Below are 27,501 nucleotides of genomic sequence, written 5' to 3'. Positions count from 1 at the left end.
GTCTCGGTTATAAGACCTAATCCGGCTTTCCGTGCCAGATTTCCTTGCTAAAAGCCTATCTCTCTTCATGAAGGCTGGTTGAATGGATCACAGAAGGTACAAGATGTGCTTCCATTCCTTTACCTATTTCTGTGCTTATTTACCAATATGTGCTTGTTTAACAGTGGGCTTCTGTAATTCTTATTTAATATTTAGTGTTGTTAAATAATGTAGTTATAAGATCCTCCTTCTACTCCCTCTGCTTGGGAATCAGTACGTAGAGGGGTTAGAAGTAGCGACGAGGTAAGTTAATCAAAAGTAGCAAGTTTGTTCTGTAGGCTTTCATGAATGGGCTCATGGCTTTCGAAGTCGAAATCACCCACAATGGCTCAGATAGTTGAATTTTTTGTTCTTTCTCAAAGGGAATGTATTGACCCCCTTCTGAGACTATGGGAGAAGACTGGGTAGAAGAAGCTTTAACCCCTTATCGCCGTGGAGGAAAAATCAGACTATTCGGGGGAGTTGGAGTGAGTAAAACAATACTTATTATTTATGGAATTAATCAACAACATTGAGAAAGCTCATGGGGCGTATCCGTATTTGGGGGAGTAGGCAAACTTACTCGTGAAGGAAATGATCTTTACATGGAAATGAAAAAAATCTGGAGTAATTAATGAAGAAAATATTACAGAATCAAAAGTGGCTCTAGTCTATGGTCAGATGAACGAACCCCCCGGGAGATCGTATGAGAGTTTGCTTAACTGCCCTAACTATTGCAGAATATTTCAGAGATGTTAATAAACAAGGCGTATTTCTATTTATCGACAATATCTTCCGTGTCATCCAAGCAGGATCCGAAGTGTCCGCCTTATTGGGTAGAATGCCTTCCGCTGTGGGTTATCAACCTACCTTTAGTACCGAAATGGGTTCTTTACAAGAACGAATTACTTCTACAAAAGAAGGATCCATAACTTTGATTCAAGCAGTTTATGTACCTGCGGACGATTTGACTAACCCTGCTCCTGCCACAACATTTTCACATTTAGATGTTACAACTGTACTATCTAGAGGATTAGATGCTAAGGGTATCTATCCAGTAGTAGATCCTTTAGATTAAAACTATGCTCCAACCTCAGATCGTTGGTGAGGAACATTATGAATTACACAAAGAGTTAAGCAAACTCTACAACGTTACAAAGAACTTCAGGACATTCTAGCTATCCTTGGGTTGGACGAATTATTTAAAGAAGATCTCTTCACAACCCTTTTTTGTAGCAGAAGCCATTACGGGTTCCCCGGGGAAATATGTCGGTTTAGCAGAAACTATTAGAGGGTTAAAATCGATTCTTTACAGAGAATTAAAGAGTCTACCAGGCCTTTGATTTGGTAGGTAATATTGATGAAGCTACTGCGAAGGCTACGAACTTAGAAATGGAGAACAACTTGAAGAAATGACCTTAAATCTTTGTGTATTGACCCTGCATCGAATTGCTTGGATCCAGAAGTGAAAGAAATCTTTTTCTCTGCTAATATTGGAAAAATTGGCGTATTACCCAATCATCCGCCTATTGCCACAACCATTGATATCGACATTTTGAGAATACGCCTTAATGACCAATGGTTAACGATGGCTCTGATGGGTGGTTTTGCAAGAATAGGCAATAATGAGATTACTGTTTTAGTAAATGAGGCAGAGATGGGTAATGATATTGATCCACAAGAAGCTCAAGCAAACTCTTGAAATTGTAGAAGCTAACTTAAGGAAAGCTATTGATAGTATAAGGAATGGAAAGTAGGGTTCTTCTTAGGTTGCTTACCGACAATTTGATCTGCGATACGTGTACTGCCTTAGTCTATATGGGGCTTCACTTCATTCTTACACCTGTTGGGCGGGGGCTTCACAATCTAGAACTTCTCTTTCTCAGCTCCTTCCTTGGAGTTAGCATCGGAAGGGACAAAATTAAGGGATCCTTTCTTGACAGGACAATGGACCATATGAGTTCGAGAGGATAATTTTGACTTCGAGGCAGCTACTTTCGTTCCTATACTATACAGCTCCGCTCCTGATACCTATCCCTCCTCTGGTTGAACCAGTTGTCGCTTCCTTCTGTTTATAAGCTCAGATGGTGATAAGCGGAATATTGATTCCATACCGTACCAAAGACGAATTTCCTGTTCCTGGCCCTCTCGAACTCTGCGCCCCTAGCAGAAAGATTCTCTCTGGTAAGAAAGGATGGTAATAAATGAAGACGAATACCAATCCACCCTTGGGAGTAAGATCATACCTCACTATGAAGCATCCTAGAAGGATGAAAGGTGACTTAACGTGGAAAAATTTCCCATTCATTTAAACCCTTAGGAGATTTAATCAGTCTTGCTTTGCTTCTGCCAAGGCGTCTGGGAGAAAGATCTCAGAACAGGTAGGGGGTCCTATATAAATAATGGGAGCTAGCATCAGTCATTCCCTGTCTCCTAGGTAAGAAAGAATCTCAATTGAATATTCTCATAAATTGGGAGTCTCATGTACTGTATGAGACCAGACATAGCAAAAGCTATGGAGCTAGAACTCAGGTAATCCGGGAAAAGAGCAGTGGAGTGCTCTGACGTGGGCGTCTGCCTGCCTTCATGAAAATCTAGTTTATTGCATATACCTCTCCTTGAAGAGAAGTAGAGTAGCTCAGGAATAAGAAGTACGGAGATGGAACAATTATTGCAGGCCTAGACAATCTATTGTAAAAAGAAGACTGCCATGCTGAGATGGTAAAGCTAGTCTTACAATAGTTAATAAAAACTAGTGTGATGTATGTGACAAGGATCTTTACTGATAGAATATTTCAAGTCAGTATGTAGAGTCTAGATTTTATCTGGCTGATCCCTTGTCAAAAGGCCTTAGCAAGGATTATAACCCTTCCTTTGTTACCGGGCATTCACTCCCCTCCTAAATATTTACCCAGAACCTGCTCCGATGGTCTTGCAGGCAGGGTGAGCTTGTTCGCTTACTGTCCTATATTGTATCCTCAGGGACTGCAAAGAGGGATTTAGGGATAGAAGACCAAGAGCTATGTTGATCTCACTAGCGGAACACTTTATATATATCATATGACGTTATATTCCATATATATTATATACTAAAATATCATTGATATATACCAGATACTTAACAGAGATGATAATCTATCTATTTGATATACTCTATATATTGTATTATATATCTATTTAAGATATCATTGGATAGCAGTAGATGAGATAACATATAGAAAGTGATAAGCTCTTGAAAGAAAAGTCCCTAATACATATGACTCTCATATAGATATAGAAGTTAATTTCACCAGAGATAGGACTGTGTTGACTAAAGCTTTCGGTGTCTTAGGAATTATGTCTAGAGGATATGGCGTAGCCTAGCTAGAAGATTATTTGAATATAGTTCACAGTGCTTATTCTATAGATACTGTAAAACCCACCTCATGTTTCCACTCTATTTTCATTACGAAGATGTATCATGTCAGGATCCGTTGCTCAAACCGAATCATGCCAACGTTATGGAAGTTCCTGGATTATGTGAAATAAGAGTAGTACCAAAGGCACCTTATGATTTCATAATAAAAAATGGAAAATTGGCTATGGAGATTCCGTGCGTTCAGAAATTCATAGAGACACCAAGGGGTTCGATCCAATCCATTGTTGGGATCAAACAAAAAAGGATATGTCAGTGACCTAGCACGGAAAAGAACTCTCCAAGGGCATGGAATGTCTAATTTTTTGGTCAGAATCTCTACAATAATGTCTCTCTTAGATTCTCCGGTCGAAATACGGGAAAACTCCATTCAATTCTCGATGGAAACGGAATATTGCAAATTCTCCCCAGAACTGGAAGATCATTTCGAGATCCTCAAACATATTCAAGGGTTCAATGTGACTATTGTCACTTCGGCCAACACGCAAGATGAGACTTTACCACCGTGGAGCGGCTTTTTCAAAAAGATGAGGGGGAGAGTCAGTAAGATGTCGGAGAAGCGAAATATACGAGGATCACAATCATAGATTGCTCGCGCCTAAATATGAATGGAGACGAAAGCATTAGAAAGCCTTTTGTAAATATCCTCCTAGTGATATGCGGGACAAACATCGTTATAAGTTGTCCATGTTGCAAAAAGGCTTCCTATCCTCTCCTTTCAGCCGAGCTCCATTCCATTGACTCTTTCGTTCGAGCAACTATGTAACTTTGCACGAGGAAGAAAGCGATGTATTTTTACGGGTCGCCCTCATTCCGTATATTAGTTCTTTCGAATTTTGTGTCTCATTTTTCGTGGATTAGCATCTTGAGGTCCTTTGATGGGCATAAATAAATCGTCTTGGTAGTAACCACCAAACAAATAGAAAAAGGTTTAGCTCTGCAGCTGGTCCATAAGCAAGTTAAGTAGGTCCATTACCGGCCGGCTCTGGACCAAAAAGACCTAACGGAGTCAAATCCCTTATCTCGGATCGGAGATGGGGGACCTCTCTACCGCCCGTGTCTATCTCATGTCAATTATGCTTCCGAGACATAAACTATGTACAGGGTAGTCATCTTAGAAAGAATATCACCGCGTAAACAGAACATTTTATTACGAATGCAACTCTCGAGGGATCGACCACTATTCTAAATATAGTAAGCGTAAGACGGAGAACTGTTGTTCATTGGTGCGACGGAGTGCGGAAGTTGTCCCCATCATTGATGTGGGACTGAGCCCTTTGAATGAGAAAGATTAAAAATTTCTTAGTTTCGTTGGAAAAACCAATGCACATCATATTTACTATCTCTCGCCCTACTTCTAAGGATTGATAGAAAAGCTTGGAGAGAGTCACTTTCTGAAATTCTCTCCTTTCAAAAGCTGCGCAAGGCGGCCCTCCAGAACAAAACCCCACCCTTTCCCCCTTTAATGAAAGACCCTCGCCCCACTTCATATTCCTTTTTGGGTCGGAACCGAGGGCCCTTTTTTTTCTCAAAAAGTGATTTCAAGAATTAATCAACCGACAAATCCGTAGCCCAGGTGACTCACAGCCTCCGTCCCGCCTAAATGAAGTGGGATGAATCAAATCAATAAGCTTTTTTATTGATTCAGGGCGCAGCGAAGCCAAATTCAATCAAGGGAAGGGGGGCTTCCTTTTTCCTGACACTGAGTCATCCTATTCAAATTTAGATATTCTGATGGAATAGGAAAGGTTTTCAGATGATATGGACCCCAAGAGATGAATGAGAACCTCCAATTGCTTAGGGGTCACACTCTGTCCCGCTTGGTGAACGAAATCTTATCTCCTTTTCTAATTTGTTCTCCCACACGCCTTTTCCCTCTTTCACCTACAAGGAAAGAAAATTGTCCAAGCTGATAGAGACCTCAATTTTCAAGAGATTCATTCCTAAGCTTGCTTTGTTCCAGCGAGAATCTCAGTCCGAGAGGGCTGGAGAGAAAGCGGTAAAAACCACTCTAATTCGGTCATCGAGCAATTAGATGACTTTTCAGTGAGCCAGGATCACCCCAGAGACGCTTCTTTCGCTGTATACCCCCTATATCCTTCGGAGGTGTAAGAAAGGGTACTCTATTATTATATCTATTTATATAGAATAAATAGGGCCCCAGAACGCTAAATAAAAATGTAATACCCCAAAATATTTAAGTATTTAATTTGGACCACGTGTCCAGTGTTGCATCGCCGGAGTAGCGATATCGGAAGGATTTCCGAGAAATTAAGATAAGTATAAAATTTTAGCAGGACGGTTTTGAAAAAGATTATTGCGAGGAATTTAATATTATATTTCAATTCTAAAGTTAGAATTGGAATTAGAAGAAAAAATGTTAAGAAAAGCTCGAAATAAGGTACATGGACTAAAGTGGTAATTTAGCCACTACGACTTAAAATGGAAGTTATTTCGCCAAGGTCCGCGAAATGTTTTATAGTATATGTGGTAAAAGTTTCGGGTCAATCGGAGACCTTTTAAAATTTGGACGCGGATACGTTTTGGGCTAAATTGCAACTTTTGAAAAGCTCAAGGGCCAAAATGTAAATTAGCCAAATAAGTCTCGAGAATAGCAATTCAAAGATTATTAACGGAAAAATAATAATTATGAATTAAGTATTATTTATTGGATATAAATAATACGTACGAAATTGAGTTAAAAAGGATAATTTAACCGTTAGGTTAAATTAGAAAGTTTAAAAGAGAAATGGTTAAAGTTAAACAATTAAAGAGTTAAACTGGCTAATTAGCCAAGATATATGTAAAAGAAATGAAGAATCAGATGAGGAAAGGAAGGTTACAGAAAGAACGAGGGAAATGTGACGATCGACTTCGATCCGCTGCGGTTTCGCCGTTTCTCGTCCAAATCACGAGTTCTTTATATCGATTCGCCCAGAATTCGATTCTCTATCATCGTTAAGCTTCAAATCAAGGTAAGCTTGGAGTTTTTATTGTGAGTTATAGTAAATTAGGGTTATACCGTTTTAACGAATTAAAATAATTGTAATCGCGTTTCTATAGTCGTATTTGGTGAGATTCGAATTGGGTTATATGTTAAAATGAAGTGGAAGCATGTCGGGAGTGCCGAAAAGCGGCGAAGCGCCCGGAAAATGACTTTTCTGGGGGCTGTCAAGGGTGTGCGTTCGCACACATTGAGTGTGCGTTCGCACACATTGAGTGTGCGTTCGCACACTCCTTGAATTTTGGGGTGTGCGTTCGCACACTACCTAAATGTTGCCAGATTGAGAAACCCTACGGTCAGTTTATAGATTTGCCTCTTAGGAACGCCTCTGTCCAATTTTATCTCGATCCAACGGTTCAATTGGGAGACATCGTCGTTTTACTAAACAGTGTCAGTGCGCAGGCAGCACCTGCGCATTGTCCTGAAAACTACTTGAAACTTCATCGGAATGAAACTAAACCCTAAAGTTTAAAGGTATCATACGTATTGGAATACGATTAAGAGATATAACAAGTATCTTGACTAAGTATTAGAATACGATCAAGGTTAAAAGTCGTATGTGAACTACGATTATATTAACCTAAGTTTATAACTTAGAGTTTTGATATTAAGCCTACGTTTATGAATTAAACGTACAGGTAACTCGACTAAGTAACTGACGTATCGACGAGCTACCAAGCCATTGGGCCGAAGTGTTTACGTTATTGGACAATGCATGGAGCTTACGCTTGCGGGATTATAATAGTGCAGTTTTGGATAGCGGTCACTGTGAGTGGCAATTTACTTTCGCGTATTATTATTATTATTAAAGTTATTTTCATATATTATGAATATGATTATCAATACGTCGCATTTATATGATTTGCTTATATAAGATGGTATGTTTGATGAATGTGACTATATGAATGCCATTACATTTATTGTTTGAATATGAGTATCTAGCATGCGATCCGAAGAAACCAACTACCCATTGGGTGTCAATAGGCTGTGTGATCACCAGTATTTTAGTCAGTCTAGCGTGTCTAGATTGTCTATGAGATTATGAAATGCGCATATGATATGAATGCGATACGAGTGAGAACTCGGTTACGGTGTAACCTGAGCCCCGTATCTAGTGGGTTGGACCCACCAGTGAGTTGGACTCACACTTTGGGATTAAGAGATTGGTCGCGGCTGACGTGGTTGAGTGTGAACACTCCCGGGTCGGACCACTTGGATCAGTTTAATTCGAGTATTCGGAATGAGATAAGTTCAGAGTTTAAGATTAGGATTTCGGTCGGATCTGCTATTTATGAATATTATGTTATTTTCATATTATATCGAGATAAATATATATATGATTGAGTATGCGATGTGTATTTTGATAATACCGATAATAAGTTGCATACTCACTCAGTATTTTCCCAAATACTGACCCCTCACTCTGATGTTTGCAAGTATTAGAAGTCGGATCAGACAAGCCATCTCCATTGTGCCAAAAGTCATTGGACTTGCACAAGTATGAGTTCCTAGAGCTGCAGTAGTCAGTAGGTGTCAGTATAAGGATAGCGATTTAATTTTCAAATAGTTTATTTAGAATGTAAACTCTAATATAATACTTTGATATCTATAAGTATGTTATCTAAAAGAGTTTTCTGAAAATATTCTATATATATAATAATATGTTTTTAAATGCGAAAAATTATTAGTGGTTTTAGGCTTGCTACGGGTTTCGGAGCTACCACTCCCATTCCCTAGCGCCGGTCTCGGCTCAATAAATTGGGTCGTGACAATTGTGGTATCAGAGCAGTTGGTCCAGTTACCTCTGCTAAGATGTGTTTGTCGGTTGAGTAACCTAGGAACTACTGCAGCTATAGAGTTGAGGTTTGTCTGATCCAAGTCGTTAGTGTGATTTGCTTGGTGATCAGTATAACAAATTGATTTGTGAAACGTTTGTTTGTTTCTTGTAACACGTATATACGAGGTATATACGTATATGTTGTTTCGAGGAGACATGCATATATAATGTGCTTTTTGAAATGAAGCTTCTAGGAGATGTATTGCCTCCTATGAATAGAATATATTGAGATATTGCAATTTGATGATATGTATGTATGTGTGTTTAGCATCATATAAAGTGAGAATGTTATAGGATTCGATCGATCGAAATTTTAGAAAGAGTGTGGAGAAGGAATGCAAAGTTGTAAAAGTTGAGGAACTTTCCAGAAGCAGAGTTTAAAGGTCTAGAGAACTTACAAAACTCGAAGTTTATAACTCGTTAAAGTTATTTGTTTAATGATTCTAAAAGCATAATTGTGCCTAGACCCGTAATAGCCATCGATAAATGCCACGACATCGATAGAAATGCATCACTACATACATCAATACATGCATCAATAGGACATGCATCATATGCATTATGTTCAGGCGAAGAGGTGAGATGTGGCAACTCTTTGGGGATGAGAGACGTCATCACCCTAGTGCACAATTTTGCTAAGATTTAAATGAAAATTTTTAAATGAGTCGTTTTATTTGAAAGAGTTTTTCAAAGAGTTTTGTTTTTAATGTGAGTATACCTAGACCAGAACTCTGTGACTGAAGTGAGATGCTCGCGAGCAAGCTGTGATCAAGGCTAGGAGGCGAATGAATAAGTATAATTGTGAGAGCATAGGATTTGTGTCTCTAGTTAATGAACTTACCCTTGATTAAACAGGCTAGTACACAGTTAGAATAATATATGTATTCGGATAATAATTTATATCTGATTAATAATGTGTAGAACATGTATGATGTGATTTGATGCCCATGATGTTTGATTAAGTCCATGTGAGTGGAATGCTCGCAAGACTTAAAAGGCGATACGTAATCAAGAAAATTTAGGGGACACTGATTTTCTTGAATTCGGTCAACATAGATGCTTATAGGTACGATAGTAATATGCGTTTAACATATACAACGCGAGTATATGTTTTGGCAATTGGCTAGTCTATGATGAGTCAGAACACTCAGAAGACTAGCAATAAGAGACGTATCATAGAAGGTAAAAAGGGAGGAGACGTTTCTAAAGTCCAACGCACGTGGACATTGATTAGACGTGACGATTAGTAAGGATTATATTTTAAGGAATTTATCAGTATTCCTTTATATAATCGTTATACTAGGAACGAAGAATTGCGTGAACGCGTGCTGTTGCACAGCAAGTATATGAGGCGCAAGAAGAAGATCGAGGTGACAAAGGTAAATGCAACCTAGTCCAATTGGCCTGCAAAGGCCAGAAATGTGATGAAGGTCAACGGGAACTTAACACAATAAAGTGGGAATGTACAGGCATCGGGAGTGCCGCAGTACGCAACGTCATTATAAATCAGTTAGCCGTAAAAGCAACTGATATAAGGAATTGTGTGCCAATGATAAGACGATGGATATAAAGATAGTATCAACGTGAAGAAAGGAACACCTATAGAGATTGATAATGGTATACATAATATAAGACTGAAGGAGTTTGATGGATCAAGCGGTATGCTAGATCCACTACAAAAGTAAAGTAAGATGCTCGTATACAACGAACGGATGAAGGATAAACAGTATTGTCAATCAAGATGTCGATAAAAGGTTCAATCCATGAGTAGTTGCGACGAGCAATTAAAGCAGTGATAGGTCAAAGTTGTGACCTGATTTGAGAAATTCTTTCTACCATTAGTTCCGGTTAAGGATAATCGGGAAAGATCAAGGTGCTTAGATCAAGAGACAAACAACAAGAACTGCAATCGGTGGATTGAGAGTTGAAACTTCCACCTTAAGATTTCGGGTATGAAGCGGAATAGTAAGTTGTTAAAGGTACAAACGTAATGGATGTTTGTGAAGTGTTAATCCTTAAATTTTAGATTTGATTAACAAAGAGTCAAAGTGTAATGCGATCGTTATGGAAGGTTAGTAATGACCTTTAAAGGAAAAACATAGATACATGTATGAAGGATTAAGATGCACTACATAGTATCGAATGTATTTGATGTGTGATTGAAGTTTGTACATCGAAATACAAGAAAGAATGTGAAGAAGAGACTCAATATCAGAATTGAGCCATACTAAAGAAAGTAATAGTAGATAAACCGAGACAGAAGATAGGAGATGAAAGTAAAGTATGCCAAAGGTATGCAACGTGTATGATAAAGTATAAGGATGTAAAAGTAGATGATGGATAAGAAGAAATCAGTCAAGGTAATCAGAGTTAAGAAGAATACGAATAGCTTGCGTATATCGCAAGAAACTCTGTAAAAGAGATTGAGGTAAGGAAAAGAGAAGTTACGTGGAGAGTCGACAAAGAGATTAGAGGAGTGGAATTCTATGTAGTCGCAGACACATAGAAACAAAGAAAGATAAAGATGACAGAGACGGATCCACTGACAGTTAAGATGTCGGTAAAGGTACAATAGAACAGTATGTAAGTAATTAAGAACGCATTACGTCGATAATTCAGGTAAAAAGGGACTGCGACCCATTGTTTAATTGGTAATCGACGTTCAACGTGCTGAAACAAGAAATATCAGATACGCGAGCCGCGATAGAGATAATATCAGCATAAGATCGGCTTACAGACGCCTATGATGATAGTACAAATACGATAAGATGATACGTGTACGACTAAGAACGTACTACATCGGGGAATTCAGACGAAGAAGGCCACAACTCTCTATTAATGATCAATGTTGTGGATATTAAAAGCAGGTAATACATGACGTACAAAATGCACTGAAGAGGAAAGCAAAGAATGTAATAGAAGAAGATTAAGAAACACGATAAGAGCATGAATAAGGAACATAAGAAGAACATCATAGGATATTAGCATTTAGACTATTAATCCTATGGACGCAAGTACAAGGAAGTACATCTATGATATGAACAAAAGTAGGAATAATAAGTGAAGTAGCAAGACCATAGATAGTAATGAGAAGTAAGCTCAACACTACATGATAGTAAAGGGAAATGAGTTGGAAGTTAAGAACCAAACTAAGATTAAGAATTGAAAAGAAAATATAGATAAGAAGGAGTTGGATTATGACGATAAATGCTAAAAGCATTTTTGAAGGTCAAAGACGAACAAGGTCAAAAGACGACAGAAGTATAAATGAAGTGAGAAAGGATAATGAATAAAAAGATCAAATATGGAGCAAGTAACGATGTCATCAGAGGATATTATGATGCAAGTATAAGATTGGAAAGGGATAAAGATCCTCATTTAGGGATTATAAGCAAAGAAAGCTTACCTGAGTATTGGTCACGCGCTATCTTATCAAAATAAGAAGTCAGCGACCAATACGAGGATCCTATCTGATTGAAGACTAGATTGATGAAACAGATCGATGTAAGGTAAGAAGAGACAAGGAGTTTTAAAGAATAGTACGTCATGCTTAAAAGAAAATTTATCAATGGATATGCAAACGAATAAAGAGATATATGAGATATCAAGATGCAAGAAGAAGGTTAAGTATGCTTTACAAGAAAAGTGAAAGACCTCATAAGGATACGTCCTGAGGATTCACCTCATGGATAACCATGATTAACGACGATAGCGAAAGAATCTTCATACGAGAAGTGAAGTAACGGGATAAAAGGAGATAACAGATAGTGGAATAAGTTCCTAGCGCTACTATAAATAACAATTAGACGACGGCAATGGCCATACAAGAAAGACTACGTAAGTAGTAAAGCACGAGTTGTTTGAGTGTCCACATTACTCAACAAGGAACAATGATAAGATTAGACGATATTGGAAAACAAGATCAAGTCGTGATAACGACCAAATAGGGAAGATTGATGGATTATAGAAACGAGGAAATCTGGGGACCAAAATTATCGTCCTTAGTGATAAAGTATTGCTAGAACGAATTATCATTGGATATAATCATTAAACTAAGAGTTTATTGTATTGAATGTCAAACATAGGACAAACACAAGGATTGTGTTATATAATAAAGAAGAAAAGATCAAAGGTAAGGTTGTCAGTGGTAACTGACGTTAAAGTGTAAGAAGTACAGAAATTGAAATGACGATTTTATACACCGACAAGTGTAGTACGATGAAACGGCATCCCTACTATGTAGAAAGTTCAAGATGTTAAAGAAATTAAGATAAGTCGAGAAGTATTATGAAAATTCGAGGACGAATTTTTATAAGGGGGGAAGAATGTAATACCCCAAAATATTTAAGTATTTAATTTGGACCACGTGTCCAGTGTTGCATCGCCGGAGTAGCGATATCGGAAGGATTTCCGAGAAATTAAGATAAGTATAAAATTTTAGCAGGACGGTTTTGAAAAAGATTATTGCGAGGAATTTAATATTATATTTCAATTCTAAAGTTAGAATTGGAATTAGAAGGAAAAATGTTAAGAAAAGCTCGAAATAAGGTACATGGACTAAAGTGGTAATTTAGCCACTACGACTTAAAATGGAAGTTATTTCGCCAAGGTCCGCGAAATGTTTTATAGTATATGTGGTAAAAGTTTCGGGTCAATCGGAGACCTTTTAAAATTTGGACGCGGATACGTTTTGGGCTAAATTGCAACTTTTGAAAAGCTCAAGGGCCAAAATGTAAATTAGCCAAATAAGTCTCGAGAATAGCAATTCAAAGATTATTAACGGAAAAATAATAATTATGAATTAAGTATTATTTATTGGATATAAATAATACGTACGAAATTGAGTTAAAAAGGATAATTTAACCGTTAGGTTAAATTAGAAAGTTTAAAAGAGAAATGGTTAAAGTTAAACAATTAAAGAGTTAAACTGGCTAATTAGCCAAGATATATGTAAAAGAAATGAAGAATCAGATGAGGAAAGGAAGGTTACAGAAAGAACGAGGGAAATGTGACGATCGACTTCGATCCGCTGCGGTTTCGCCGTTTCTCGTCCAAATCGCGAGTTTTTTATATCGATTCGCCCAGAATTCGATTCTCTATCATCGTTAAGCTTCAAATCGAGGTAAGCTTGGAGTTTTTATTGTGAGTTATAGTAAATTAGGGTTATACCGTTTTAACGAATTAAACGAATTGTAATCGCGTTTCTATAGTTGTATTTGGTGAGATTCGAATTGGGTTATATGTTAAAATGAAGTGGAAGCATGTCGGGAGTGCCGGAAAGCGGCGAAGCGCCCGGAAAATGACTTTTCCGGGGGCTGTCAAGGGTGTGCGTTCGCACACATTGAGTGTGCGTTCGCACACTCCTTGAATTTTGGGGTGTGCGTTCGCACACTCATTGTGTGCGTTCGCACACTACCTAAATGTTGCCAGATTGAGAAACCCTACGGTCAGTTTATAGATTTGCCTCTTAGGAACGCCTCTGTCCAATTTTATCTCGATCCAACGGTTCAATTGGGAGAGATCGTCGTTTTACTAAACAGTGTCAGTGCGCAGGCAGCACCTGCGCATTGTCCTGAAAACTACTTGAAACTTCATCGGAATGAAACTAAACCCTAAACTTTAAAGGTATCATGCGTATTGGAATACGATTAAGAGATATAACAAGTATCTCGACTAAGTATTAGAATACGATCAAGGTTAAAAGTCGTATTTGAACTACGATTATATTAACCTAAGTTTATAACTTAGAGTTTTGATATTAAGCCTACGTTTATGAATTAAACGTACAGGTAACTCGACTAAGTAACTGACGTATCGACGAGCTACCAAGCCATTGGGCCGAAGTGTTTACGTGATTGGACAATGCATGGAGCTTACGCTTGCGGGATTATAATAGTGCAGTTTTGGATAGCGGTCACTGTGAGTGGCAATTTACTTTCGCGTATTATTATTATTATTAAAGTTATTTTCATATATTATGAATATGATTATCAATACGTCGCATTTATATGATTTGCTTATATAAGATGGTATGTTTGATGAATGTGACTATATGAATGCCATTACATTTATTGTTTGAATATGAGTATCTAGCATGCGATCCGAAGAAACCAACTACCCATTGGGTGTCAATAGGCTGTGTGATCACCAGTATTTGAGTCAGTCTAGCGTGTCTAGATTGTCTTTGAGATTATGAAATGCGCATACGATATGAATGCGATACGAGTGAGAACTCGGTTACGGTGTAACCTGAGCCCCGTATCTAGTGGGTTGGACCCACCAGTGAGTTGGACTCACACTTTGGGATTAAGAGATTGGTCGCGGCTGACGTGGTTGAGTGTGAACACTCCCGGGTCGGACCACTTGGATCAGTTTAATTCGAGTATTCGGAATGAGATAAGTTCAGAGTTTAAGATTAGGGTTTCGGTCGGATCTGCTATTTATGAATATTATGTTATTTTCATATTATATCGAGATAAATATATATATGATTGAGTATGCGATGTGTATTTTGATAATACCGATAATAAGTTGCATACTCACTCAGTATTTTCCCAAATACTGACCCCTCACTCTGATGTTTGCAGGGATTAGAAGTCGGATCAGACAAGCCATCTCCATTGTGCCAAAAGTCATTGGACTTGCACAAGTACGAGTTCCTAGAGCTGCAGTAGTCAGTAGGTGTCAGTATAAGGATAGCGATTTAATTTTCAAATAGTTTATTTAGAATGTAAACTCTAATATAATACTTTGATATCTATAAGTATGTTATCTAAAAGAGTTTTCTGAAAATATTCTATATATATAATAATATGTTTTTAAATGCGAAAATTTATTAGTGGTTTTAGGCTTGCTACGGGTTTCGGAGCTACCACTCCCATTCCCTAGCGCCGGTCTCGGCTCAATAAATTGGGTCGTGACAAAAAAGGTGGGGGAACAAGAGTTGTCACGATAGGAAAGAGAAAAGACTATAAGGAACCAACAATTTTCTCTTTGTAAACAACCTATATCCTCTACACTTAATCAGCATTTGATAGATTATCGAACACTGAGCAATCTTAGTTATTGGTGGGGGTTCGGTCCGTTAGCTGGTATTTGTTTAGTCATTGAGATAGTGATTGGCGTTTTTTTAGCTATGCATTACACACCTCATGTGGATCTAGCTTTCAACAGCGTCAAACACATTATGAGAGATGTTGAAGGGGCTGGTTGCTCCGTTATATGCATGCTAATGGGGCAAGAATGTTTCTCATTGTGGTTCACCTTTATATTTTTCGCGGTCTATATCATGCAAGTTATAATAGTCCGAGGGAATTTGTTCGGTGTCTCGGAGTTGCAATCTTCCTATTAATGATCGTGATAGCTTTTATAGGATACGTACTACCTTGGGGTCAGATGAGCTTTTCGGGAGCTACAGTAATTACAAGCTTAGCTAGCGCCATACCTATAGTAGGAGATACCATAATGACTTGGCTTTGGGGTGGTTTCTCCGTGGACAATGCCACCTTAAATCGTTTTTTTAATCTGCATCATTTACTCCCCTTTATTTTAGTGGGCGTCAGTCTTCTTCATCTTGCTGCATTGCATCAATATGGATCAAATAATCCATTGGGTGTACATTCAGAGATGGATAAAATTGCTTTTTACCCTTATTTTTATGTAAATGATCTATTAGGTTGGTTAGCTTTTGCTATCTTTTTTTCAATTCGGTTTTTTATGCTCCTAATGTTTTGGGGCATCCCGACAATTATATACATGCTAATCCGATGTCCATCCAGTCTCATATTTTGCCGGAATGGTATTTCCTACCGATCTATGCCATTCTTCGTAGTAAACCTGACAAATCGGGAGGTGTAGCCACAATAGCACCCGTTTTTATATGTCTGTTGGCTTCACCTTTTTTTAAAAGTATGTATGTGCATAGTTCAAGTTTTCGCCCGATTCACCAAGTAATCTTTTCGTTGCTTTTGGCGGATTGCTTACTACTAGGTTGGATTGGATGTCAACCTGTGGAGGCACCATTTGTTAATATTGGACAAATTTCTACTTTTGTTTTCTTCTTGTTCTTTGCCATAATGCCCATTCTGAGACGAGTTGGAAAAGGAATTTCTAATTCTTACACGGATGAGACTTATCACACCTGATTAGTGAAAAATTATGACACAAATTATTTAAAAGTTAGTATTACACCAAGAATTGACAAGCGGATGAATTGTCTAGTTGGTTATGTTGATATAGCTTAGATAGGGAAAATAGACTCCTTTTCGTACGTTCTACAGGTAAATTTAGTACTAGCGCATCAGAAAGAAAGGCCAGGATGCTACAATAGGACGCACGGTCTTTGGCATAGAGTCTCCGTGGATTTGACAAATGTTGCAGCGTTTAACATTAATTTTGGACCATTATAAGCCAGTAGTACCCCATCTGTTTGAGCTTAACTCGCATCTTTGGCCCAGACCAGAGGTCACAGCACACCCCTGAATGTACGAAGTATAAGGCTTGCCTTGCTTCATTACTAGGCAAACATCTCAGCCACAGCATAAGAATTTTTGTATAAAGTTTCATTTAAATACACATACTAGGGCAACCTTATTCAAAGCTGGGTTCCTTTCTGGCTTTCTTCTGGTCATCCGCCGTGCTTAAAATAGTTAATAAAATAATGTCTCCAATCTTCAATAGAGACTTCCATGCAGGGAGCCATTGTAATTATGGTAACTTAAAAAATGGAAATCCTGGGGAAGGCCTGGAAAAAGGATCCTATCATGTATAATGACTTATGTTATTGCACCAGGGGGGCTGCTAGAGCGGCTACTAACTTGGCGAATGCGTCTGGTTTGTCGTTTTTTATGTACGTGGCAGAATCCGAGTAGCTCAAACTCTTTCATGAGCTCCATAGTAATGGCGTGGTAGGGTCTTAATTCTGGTTTGCATACTTAAAATGTATCCTAGAGTTGGCGAATGAGTAACAACGAATTCCCAGAGGTTTCACTGGGAATATAAGTCCGAGGCACATCTTCTCAATAGGCGAGTCTTTATTCTCTGCATCCACCATCATGCGGCTTAAATAATATTAGGCCCTTCATCATTCTTTTTTCTAGCAAAGCGCCTAAGGAGATCAAAGGCCTTCCTTGAGTTGGTCAGCACGATGAAAGAAAGGGGTAGGAAGGCAATGAATATTGACTATCTCAGCAAGAAGTTCACTGATTGTGAGACAAGGTATACAATTCTAGAAAAGACATGTTGTGCTCTTACATGGGCCTCGAAACGCCTACGCCATTACATGTTGAACTATACGACCATGTTGATTGCAAGGATGGACCCGCTGTAGTCTCTCTTTGAAAGGCCAGCCCTCACGGGGTGTACAGCAAGGGAATATGTTACTCTCAGAGTTCAATATTGTGTACGTCACCCAGAAGCTCTAAATGAGTAAGGCAAGGGGTAGGCAATAGCAGACCGCCTGCGGATCATTCTGTACCTGACTATGAGCTTCATTTTGGGACGAATTTCCTGGACGAAGCTATTCTATTTGCGGTAGGCGAAGAAGAATATGAAACTCCTCATGATTGGCAAATTTTCTTTGATGGTGTAGTAAATCAGAAAGGAAATGGAGTTGGAACAGCCCCTTTCTACATGCTATCTTAAAGCTCGCCAAAAGGAGCCCATATTCCCATAGCTGTAAAGTTGAGGTTCTTTTGCAGAAACAATACAATATTGCAAAAAATTCTGCGTGTATTACAGGTGCTTCTTTGAAGCGTCCTCAACTTTAGAATCAAGGAGATTTATGTATATGAAGATTCGTCACTTATCATTTTACAGACAACTGGTGATTGGAAAACCAAAGATCAGAAGCACATTCCCTACCATTAGTATCTGGAAGATATTAGCCTAAAGTTTAGACGGATTACCTTCTATTATCTGTCGAGTACAAAGAATCAATTTACTGACACATCAGCCACACTAGCTTACATGATCAGTAGAAGGTATTTCAATCCGAGTCGACGAATCGGATTGAAATCAGTGTGAAGAAGAGTCATGCGAAGACTAATCAAGCACAGCAAAATAGTATTCATGTCCACAAGGAAAGGAAGAAACATCGTCAACGCTTCCAACATCCTTAGGAACTAATTTGGAAATTGGGCCTGAACTATAGGACTTTATGAGACCCCATTTACTATCTACCTCTTTGAATCCTTAGCTGCGTTTTCGGAGCAGTAGAGACTTACGCTTTAGCCGCTTCATCTGAAGGAGGGCGTACAGAAATCACAGCACCAGAAAGTGAAATAGGAAAATCAACATAAATGCAAGAAAAATAGGAAACTGTACATCAAGATCTATATAGCGAGACAAATAAAGAGTACCCCTACGCCCCTTACTATTAAAAAAAATGCCCAGACGTTGCGATCAGATGTAGGAGATAAGTTCGTTTAGGAGCCACTGCACATGTTTCCTCTTGAATTCATTCGTGAGATTTGCGATCGCTCTTTCCCCCGCCTCGCTGGTCCTCCAATTCCCCTGGAGTATTCAAGGAAAAATTGTTTGATCATTCAATGGATCAAGAAAGATTTTGATTTATCTTTGAAAATAAAGGTCTTCTTCGAAAGAAGTGAAGTAAGGCACTGAAATTGCTCGAGCAAGGAAAAGCTGAAAAACAGAAGACTGGGGCCCTTTACAAAAAAGTCTGGGAAACCAGAAACGGAATACCTAGGTGGCGAGGGATGGAACCCCACTTCGACTCAACAAGGAGAAGGTAAGTACTTTTTTATCCTTTCTTCTGAAGTGATATATATCAATGCTTGGACAAGGGGGGGGGGGGGCGTCGGCCCACGGGAAAACGTTTGAAGATGCGACCATGAATCGAACCAGATCGAAAGATTCAGCTGTCGACGGACAAACTTTACAGAAACGTCGACCGAAAATGAAGGATGGTCAAGCCCCGGTTCCCAGGGTTAGAGTATTCCCTATTATGAGCCTACTCAGATCAGAACAAAACTAATTAATTCTCTTTCGCCTATCGGCCGGCCGACTTTAAGCAACCTTCCCATTTCCTGCTGAGATCCAGAGTCTCCAAGTGGGCCCTCTTGGCCACCCTCCACCTTGGCTTTTTAGAGAATCCCGCTCCTGTGTCATGGGACTTGTAGCTGGGCAGTCCACCAGGTGGGTATTTTTATCCTTCCAATTTCGAGTGTCTACTTGGATAGTTATAGCGGCCCATAGGTGGAAGATGTACCTTGTGGGGGGGGGGGGGCGGTCCGTTGGACATAGTCCTTTCAGGCAGAGGCCGTTTAGTCCATGGTCCATTTGATGGTCAGTGCAAGGCTAGAATTTGGATCATATTGATTCCGCTCGTTCCCGTCCTTCGCTTCAGGGCCTGTCCCTCAGTGTGGTCAGTACTCCATACTGTCAGGTAGTGAAGCTTACGCTTGTTTACTAATTATGACAGTTCGCCAAGGCCTCTTTCCTCCTCTCTTTTCTGCTCACTTGTAGGGGTTCAGACCACACAAAGGGGGAGGGAGTCGACTGAACATCTCAGCCATTGGCGGGAATTTCGCCCACATCCGATCTGCAATTCTTTTTCACCCCGTATGATCGTGTTGGGTGAATTGTAGCCTCGTACGATCGTGTCGGGTGAGCAACAACCTCTTCGTCATAGTACTGACTTATGGGCTAACGGATCACACTTTAATTCCGTATTAAAGGAATGGCCATAGGAATGGGCGCATCATGACATCTTATGATGTCTCGCCCGAATGAATTAATTGGTACTAGAAATTTTAGAAAAAGTGAACGAAAAAAGTAATAAGAAGTGAAAAGGACAGAGAAACTTCCAACAAGAAAGCAAAGTTCTCACTGACTGTATACTTAGTATAGGCGAGCTTTAAGATCACATTTTTGGGATAAACTCCAGTTAGAAAAGGAAATCCAATTAGAGTGAAGGTGCCTATGAGCATCATGGCATAGGTAAAAGGGAACAAGGAGACAAGCCCTCCCATCTTCCGCATATCTTGCTCATCCGACATGGCATGAGTCACCGAACCTGCACTCAAGAAGAGTAATGTTTTGAAAAACGCATGATTCATTAAGTGAAAGACGCTAATCGAATAGTTAGAGATGCTGCAAGGAAAGATAATATAGCCTAATTGACTGCAAGTTGAATAAGCTATGACCCTCTTTAGATCGTTCTGTAATATTCCAGTGGTTGCCGCAAGGAATGAAATCATAGCGCCTGCAAAAGTAATAACAATCAAAGTTGTAGGTCAGTATTCAAATAAAGGGGAGCACCTTGCTGTTAGTAGTATGTGCCCTAGGGCCATTTAATCGTGTATATTTGTAGAACTAATCCCAATGGCAAAGATATATATGTTTTATTTGAACTAAGTGTCTCATCAACTAAGTGTTCATTTATTATGTATTGTCCTTATCACATTGTGATAGAATCTATTCTTAAGGTGTTAAGAATATGAGTGACAGATTCTATTATACAAGTGATCTAAATAACCGTTCACGATCGATGGGGTCCTGCGAATAAGGGCATCGCATTATCCCGGAAAAATCGTCACCTCTATTTATTCTCCTGATTAGTAAAGAGTTGCTAAATATAGAAAGTAGTGAGTCTCATACTACTTGATGGGGATCAGAATAAACATGTGGACACTCAAGGTGTTGAGTGAGTCGAACAAGTGACGATAGATGACTTATACATGGTAATTCATCAAAGTCAATTTAATGTCATCTAGTTCATAATTGTATATATGTCCTTTGACTTGCGGTGACACTATCTTGTATATAGGTGATTAGAGTTTGATACTCCTTAACTCTAGATCTTTCATGAGCTAGGGCCGCGGGATGTGTTGGCTATAGTTAGTTGTATATGGAGATAGGGGTTTAACCTATAAAGGATTCATCACTCTGGATGAACGGAGACAAGATTCTATGCTATCTCGAATTGTTCTTACTGGATAATAACCTGCGCAGGTGTATATGACTTACTTAGAAAGTTCTTTCTAGTAGAAGTCATATTTATCAAGAATTAGAACTGAGAGATGAGGTCATATGATCAAGACAAAGAGTGTTGGACTTAACCGTGACACTAGCCGAGATTGGAATCTTAGATGAAGGGAATTTTGAGTGTACGGTATTATGAACATTTGTTCATTAAGAATGCATCGAAACATTCATCTCTATTTTTGGGTTGTGATATGTTTCTAGACGTCACTCTCGATCTACGAGAATTAATAATTAAATGGGATTTAATTATTTAATATAAGAAAGGCGTTTCTTATGACTCTCGTTTCCATATAGATGTGGACTTAGTTAGTCACACACAATAGAGTGTGCAACCGATTGAATTTACAAAAGATCGATTTCATATAGATATTAGCATATCTCGGAAATTTATCTAAGATGAAAAACAAGTACAAATTAGGGACTAATTTGTAAGAGTTATAAATTAGTAGGAACCTAATTGTACTATGTCCAAGTTAATTAGGGACTAATTTATGACAGTCATAAATTAGTAGGAAACTAATTATATTTTAACCAAATTTTATGATTAGAAGGCTTAAGTAATTAATTAGTGTAATTAATGGTACTTAAAGCATTAATCATAAGTTAGTGGAATGATGATGTCATGGTGATGATGAGATATGGTCATGTCATATATGTGATGTCATATGATGACATCACCTATATGATATCACCTCATGAAAGGTATCATGTGGTGGCAACACCTTTGCTTGGTTTGTGACACCTAGCATGCAAGATGTTTCATTCCTAAGACATGATCTAGCCTATAAATAGAGCTTATCCTTGCTCATTTAAAAAGACCACACAACACACATCTCACTACAATTTTGTAGAGAGAGAAAGCACTTGAAGCAGTTCAAGTAGTCATCAGTCACGGGAAAAACTTGGCGACGTTTTTCATACATCCGAGCAAGGACGTAATCATGGCGAGAGTTTAAGGTTAGGGCTACTCGGCAAGAGGAACTCTGGCAGATTACTTCAAGGCGAGGATTCAATTAGATGCATACTTGTGTGGACGAGCTTGAGGTCGCCGTACTTTCGGGACTACAAGAATCGTTGGAGAATCGACATAGGTATTCTTCCTATGATTCCTAGATGTGTGCTTTAATTACTAAATGATGCGACGATCCATTTGTTGTTGATATGATAAACTTTAGGATCCGGATTGTTGGAATTTCAATTTTGAATTGAAATATACGATCCGGACCCGCGCCTCTTGCTGCGCCAACTGTGGTATCGAAGCCACCGTATCATCGAGTATTACCGCTTTACGATTGAATACATGTATAAATAAATCATGGACTTAGGAATTATTATTGGGGATGTAATTTATAATTCCGAGGGCTTAATTTTTTTTTTTCAAAACGAACAAACGCTATTGTGATATTAATTACATTTGATTAAATTCTGTCTAGGAGATTGGTACTTAAGTGGTCCGCTCGTGACCCACCAATCTATCCTGGGAATTTTTCTAATGTGATCATTTAACATAATACGTTATTCGCTTGTGCATAATGTTGTCATCAACAGAATATGCAGAAAAAGCGAAACCCGAGAAAAAAAATCTGAAACAAAAAATTATATTTTTTTTCATAAAAAACAAAAATGCTGAAATACGGGTTTTACACCCGGGAAAAATTTTCGGCCCGGGAAAAAAAATTCCGTAAATAAACCAAAATGCTGAAAAAAGGGGTTTAACACCCGGGAAAAAGTTTCCGACTCGAAAAAAAAACAGTAAAAAAAAACGTAAAAAAAAAGTAATTTTTTTTCGAGGATCATCAATCGGTTAAGGCTTTCGGAGGTTCTAGGATGAATCCTCGATACCTAATGAAAGTAGATATTACATAGTGAATGATTAGAGAATCATTAACAAGATATGTAATAGTTTGGTCATTCTTTTGTGGCTAAAGAATGAGACCTAGGAAGTCCATGATCATACATGTGTGATTGCATGATTTATTTTATCTTTAATATGTATGGGATGCATGCTAAAATGTGTTGTGTGTTTAGTGAGACCGGAATAATTTAAAACCTTAAGAAATCTTCCTGAAAGTTGAAAGATTAAGTTTATATTGATTAATCATTAAATTGATTTATCAATGGCTCTCCATTGGAGCAATAAACTAACACATTTTTAGTTATCATCTTGTCGGCTATGGATACATAGGGGTGAGATGATATCGTCAAGAGGCTGTTGTTGAGTTTATTGTTAAGCATGAGATGTTACAGGTGTATCGATATAGTACACGACAATAACGGCAATTAGGCGTACCTGAGTCGTGTATTATTCAAATTGATACATCCTAGTTGGTTCAATGGGTTAAATTTAACTAATGCAGAAACCCAATAACGACAATGGGTATGTGAGGGTGAAAGCATTAGGAGCCGGAAATGATTGAACCTCATATGAGATATGATAAACAAGTAGTTGTTCACTTATATATCATTTTGATCCCAAGAATAGCATTAAATACTTGAGGGAAAGATAAATGAATGTAAGAATTCAATCACCCGCTTGAAATCTTTCCCAACAAAGATTTACGTTTCCTATTATGGAAGTATGGGACTCGAAAAAGATAGTGGGAGGCCATTTTGATAAAGACCAAGTCATTATGGTTAAATATACAAAATAACACGAATACTAATTAGAGATCTTTGTTGTCTAAAGGATAATAAGATTAAATAGAATCCTTAAAAGTGACATTCACGATAGTAATTGGCTAGTGGTTTAAATCATTTTTGATTGATTAAGATATTTAGATGCCTCCAAGGCTATTGAGAAAAAGAAATGCACATCAGTTAACAGAGAAAAGTGTTTTCATTTGTTAAGATGTAGGACAATATAAGTCATTGATGGAAATATTTGGAATATTTGAAAGGCGGTTTGGTAAATAAAAGAAAATGTTTCTTTTGTCAAACCGAAAGACATTAAAATGGAAATTGCATTAAGTATTGTGAATACTTAAACGGCAATGACAAGAGGAACGCCAATTCCATCAAGAATGTGTCTATCTCATATTCCAATGTCAATTGCTCATTTAAAAGCTTGGGAAATTTCTCAATGTCAATTCCAATGTCAATTGCTCATTTAGGACTACTCGGCAAGAGGAACTCTTGCAGATTACTTCAAGGCGAGGATTCAATCGGACGCATACTCGTGTGGACGAGCTTGAGGTCGCCGTACTTTCAGAACTACAACAATCGTTGGAGAATCTACATAGGTATTCTTCTTATGATTCCTAGATGTGTGCTTTAATTACTAAATGATACGACGATCCATTTGTTATTGATATGATAAACTTTAGGATCCGGATTGTTGGAATTTCGATTTTGAATTGAAATATACGATCCGGACCCGCGCCTCCTGTTGCGTCAACACTTGCAATCATAAAAACGCCAGCCGTTACCATATTAGCTGCATGAATCAAAGCGGATACTGGAGTGGGACCCTCCATAGAATCGGGTGACCAAGTATGCGATCCTATCTGTGCAGATTTCCCAACAGCACCAATAAGAGGTAAAAATACAAATAAGAGCTATGGCATTTAATCTAATATTGCAAGAAATCCAAGAATTTCTTGGGGCACTAGCACAAGTAAAAATGGTGGAAAAGTCTAATGTTTGAAGGAGAGTAAAACGACCCGAAATCCAAGGAGCTAATCTAATATCACCTACTCTATTTACAAGCATAGCTTTTATAGCTGCTTTATCTTCCTGAAGTCGTGTAAACCAGAAAAGAACTAACAAATATGAAGAAAGACCTACTCCTTCCCAACCCATAAATAATTTAAGAGAGTTATCTCCAGTCACCAACATTGGCATAAAAAGTTATATCGGATAAATAACACATAAATCGAGGGCTATGCGGATCCTCAGACATATATGAAATGGAAAAAAGATGGAGAAAGCTACTTATGAATGTAACCACAATTAACATCACTACTGCCAAGCTCTCAAACATGGAGTCAGAAGTGAATCACGAGTCGGAAAAAGACCAATTTGCGAATCGAGTGAGCTCCGCTTGCATGCAATGATGTCGTGGTGAACCTCTCATTCTAATCCAGTGCTCTCTGAACCGTGCGGGAAGGTTTCCCATCACACGGCTCACTAACTTGCTCATACGCGGGAACCGTATGTCCGAACAGACCTGGAAAAACAGGTACGATCCCGCTTTCCTTTGCCACTCAAGTGTATGGCATCTGCCGTGCTTAGGCCCCTTCTTCCCTTCCCTAATAAAAGAGTCCACCGCTTTCCTTAGTAGTCTTAGCGTGCGTTCCTATCCAAATATCCCCTCTCTTTTCAGTTTAGACATTCAGTTCCTCTAACTTTGTTCGAGCAACTACGTACCTTTTAGTCGAGCATATTCAAACCTGCCTCTTTTTTTAGTAGGTGCTTCACTCCTGAAGTGAAGAAAAGGCTGGATCAAGAAAAGGGGATACTACGAGCCCTCTGCCCCACGCATCTGACTTGCTCGTGTGGTTCAGCGGTTCCACCGACTAGACCGTTGGAGTGATTCAGTCGATATAGAGGTGCGCTTGAAATGGGGGGTGTGATGTCCCTATTGGGCTGGGCCCTTCCCCTTAAGGCCCCACCGTCGGGGCATTAGCGCCCTCTTGCAAACCATATACGAGGCGCCGTCTTATCCTTCCCTGACCAGGATCGCTCCCACACCTGTAGCGTTCGTGATCGGCCTACTCAACTATGTATCGATCGAAAGGCAGGCCGGCACAGCCCCCAACCAAGGGAGTGATTACGTCCAGTATGTCCGCCCTTATACCCGACATGCTATGGTACCCCGGGATGGGTAGGAGCAGGTCGAGTATGTATCGCTGCGGAGCAACAGCCACGTCCGGATCTGATCTATCTACTCGACAATTCATCTGGTGACTTGACGATCGCCAAAAAAGCCCCTAGAAGCATCAATCATTTCCGATGAGATCCATGGAGCAATTTTTAGATAGCAAGCACTAGCTCCCGGTGCGACTTCGTAGAAAGAAATCAAAGATAAGATCGAAGAGAATGAAACGCACGTAGTGGTAAATATAGCGGTTCTTTTTAATCCTAGAAAACGTCCAAAAAAACCTGCTATGGAACTACCCAGCAGAGGCAAAAATACAATAAGTAGATACATAATTTCGAGTGTGATCAGACAACCAAAAATCAAACAATGACAGAGCGGCCTGTGATTGAGAGATAGATTAGCTGACGTCCGAAGAACGCTCGACTGTGAGTCCCAAGGTGAAAGGCACTTAGCAAATGTGGGTCCGGCTCTATGAGCTCCTGGTCCTATCGAACCAGCTACTTCATCCCTAGGCAAAGGTTTCTCGATCAACTATCTTACTTGAGGAAAGATAGAAACAACTTTTCTTTCTATACATAAATAATTATAAAAACAAAACTCACTTCACTACCTTTCTCCGAGTGACTAATCAATTGGGAAATGCCTCATCGTCTAGTTGTGAAAAAAATCAAGGAATTCCGTATAAAGAGCGGAGCGATGCGCGTTTCGGCCGACATCTTGAATAAAGAAGCGGAGTCTATTTTCAAAGATTCATTTTTTAATTGTGTTGCTTGTATCCGAGACATCTCGGACCTTGTCCTCTATGAATTCACACAGTTCACGTAGTATATCCTTTTCTGAAAAGGCAATTGAGGAGGTATTTGAGTCAAGCGTTCATCCGGCTCTCCAATAAATCAATTATGTAAATCGGCTTTCAGTTCCATCATAGTGATATCAAAGACCTCTAAAGATAATAAGCTTTGAGACTCCCGGATGTTACAAGCCTCTCTCAAAAAACTTCTCACTAAGGCTTCATAGTCGCCTTCGTTGAGTTGAGGCAGAAGGCCGTGCATTAATTGTCTTTCAAGGTCTCGGGAAAACAAAGTTATTTACGGTAGGGTTTTTTTGTCCGAAAGTATGAAAAGATCTCCGCTTCGTTCGTCTCCTCGGTGGAATCGCTCATCTCTTCTTATTGTTCGTCCAAGCCTTTACTTTATTTATTTTAATCGAGTTTCGTAAACGAGATTTGATATCGAAATCAAAGTAGAATCATAAGTCCCGACCTTGAGACTGGGACATGGGAAACAAAAATCAGCCTTTCCCGGATTAAGCAAAAGCTAGAGATTAGCTGATTTTCCTGTTGAATACACTTCATTTAAGTGACAGCCTTTAGGGGGAAAGCATCGAGCTAGGGGAAAAGCAGA

At 38.9% G+C, this 27,501-nt stretch overlaps 4 pseudogenes; 3 read left to right on the top strand and 1 right to left on the bottom strand.

Annotated features, from left to right (window-relative positions):
• The first annotated feature begins 428 nt into the window (after positions 1-428).
• LOC126667125 (ATP synthase subunit beta, chloroplastic-like) lies at positions 429-1,775 on the top strand (annotated as a pseudogene).
• Positions 1,776-3,443: 1,668 nt separating this feature from the next.
• Positions 3,444-4,020, top strand: LOC126664560 (60S ribosomal protein L5, mitochondrial-like; annotated as a pseudogene).
• An 8,069-nt stretch (positions 4,021-12,089) lies between these two features.
• LOC126667115 (cytochrome b-like) lies at positions 12,090-16,418 on the top strand (annotated as a pseudogene).
• A 3,535-nt stretch (positions 16,419-19,953) lies between these two features.
• Positions 19,954-26,428, bottom strand: LOC126667104 (NADH-ubiquinone oxidoreductase chain 5-like; annotated as a pseudogene).
• Positions 26,429-27,501: the final 1,073 nt, after the last annotated feature.

The sequence above is a fragment of the Mercurialis annua genome, linkage group LG1-X (assembly GCF_937616625.2).
Source record: "Mercurialis annua linkage group LG1-X, ddMerAnnu1.2, whole genome shotgun sequence".
NCBI classification, from domain to species: Eukaryota; Viridiplantae; Streptophyta; class Magnoliopsida; order Malpighiales; family Euphorbiaceae; genus Mercurialis; species Mercurialis annua.
The sequence above is the reverse complement of the archived record's forward strand: the minus strand, read 5'-3'. Positions and strand labels throughout refer to the sequence as shown.